Raw genomic sequence first — 1,316 nt, forward strand, 5'->3', positions numbered from 1 at the left:
TCATGATCCCAATTCTACCTTACAAATCTGGCTAGACCAGAGAATGTACACCGGTACAGATAGGAACTGGAAATGCAGGGAATCCAGGGCGGATGATCACTTCAGGACCAGTGGTGAGAGTGGTGATATTGGGAGGGTGGAAGTAAGGTGGAGTGGAAAGGGGAAACCAATTACAAGGATCTACATATAACCTCCTCCCTGGGGGATGGAAAACAGAAAAGTAGGTGATGGGAGACGTCAGACAGAGTAAGATATGACAAAATAATAATTTATAAATTATCAAGGGTTCATGAGGGAGCAGGGAGGGAGGGGGAATGAGGACCTGATGTCAGAGGCTTAAGTGAAGAGCAAATCTTTTGAGAATGATGAGGGCAATGAATGTACAAATGTGCTTTACACAATTGATGTATGTATGGATTGTGATAAGAGTAGTATGAGCCCCTAATAAAATGATTATTTTTAAAAAGAAGAAAAGAAAAGCCATTTTCGTATTTTACCTATCCCACATACCTTTCATGCAGGGAAGTGACCTGAGAAGAATTTCTTTTACAAAGATCCCTTTAGCTACACTGTGGAAAAAGACTGCGGCCAACAAGAAAAGAAAGAAGAAGCAAAAAGAGGCGTTACCTGGGCGGTCTTTTTAAACAAGAATGATAGTCTGTGACAAGTAGAGTGTTCAATTAAGCTAGAGAAAGTGATAGAGACAACACACGCAGTGACATTTGATGGGCTGAAAATGAAGAGACCCAGCGGGTGGAAGAAGGAATGAGAGTTAGGAAGAGGTGGGAGAATTGAAGAAAACTAGGTAGCAAAAAAACCTCTCCAAGTTTTTTGGTAGAGCGACAAGATAGATGGTAGTGTTACTTGCTAAAGTTCCCCGGGATGTGGAAAGAGAATCAAGACTCAGCATGACACTGCTTGATGCAAATGATCTTTTTCAGTCCGAAATTGTTCCATTCTAACCCCTTTCTGGCATCTCATCTACCCCAACTCCACCCTCTGTCAAGAAGACGAAGTTGTCCTCTGGAAATGTTATTTCTTCCACACGATAAAAACATTCTATTAAAAAATATATATGAGAAGAAAATAAAGGGACCGATGGCCCCAGAGGGACATGGGAGTGTGGGAGGTAGGGGAAGGGAGGAGGGTTGGCCAACCTAGGGACAAGGGAACAACAAATGGTTCAAAACCAATGGTAGGGAGGGGGCGGGAGGACCGGTGGGGAGTGACCAAGGGCAAGGCAACTGCGAGGAACTACCGAAGCCAGAATGAAGGCTGAACATGGTATTGGGACAGGAGGAAAGCGTAAAGAAATA

The sequence above is a fragment of the Echinops telfairi genome, unplaced genomic scaffold (assembly GCF_000313985.2).
Source record: "Echinops telfairi isolate 266 unplaced genomic scaffold, ASM31398v2 ScPeMD7_9;HRSCAF=40, whole genome shotgun sequence".
NCBI lineage: Eukaryota > Metazoa > Chordata > Mammalia > Afrosoricida > Tenrecidae > Echinops > Echinops telfairi.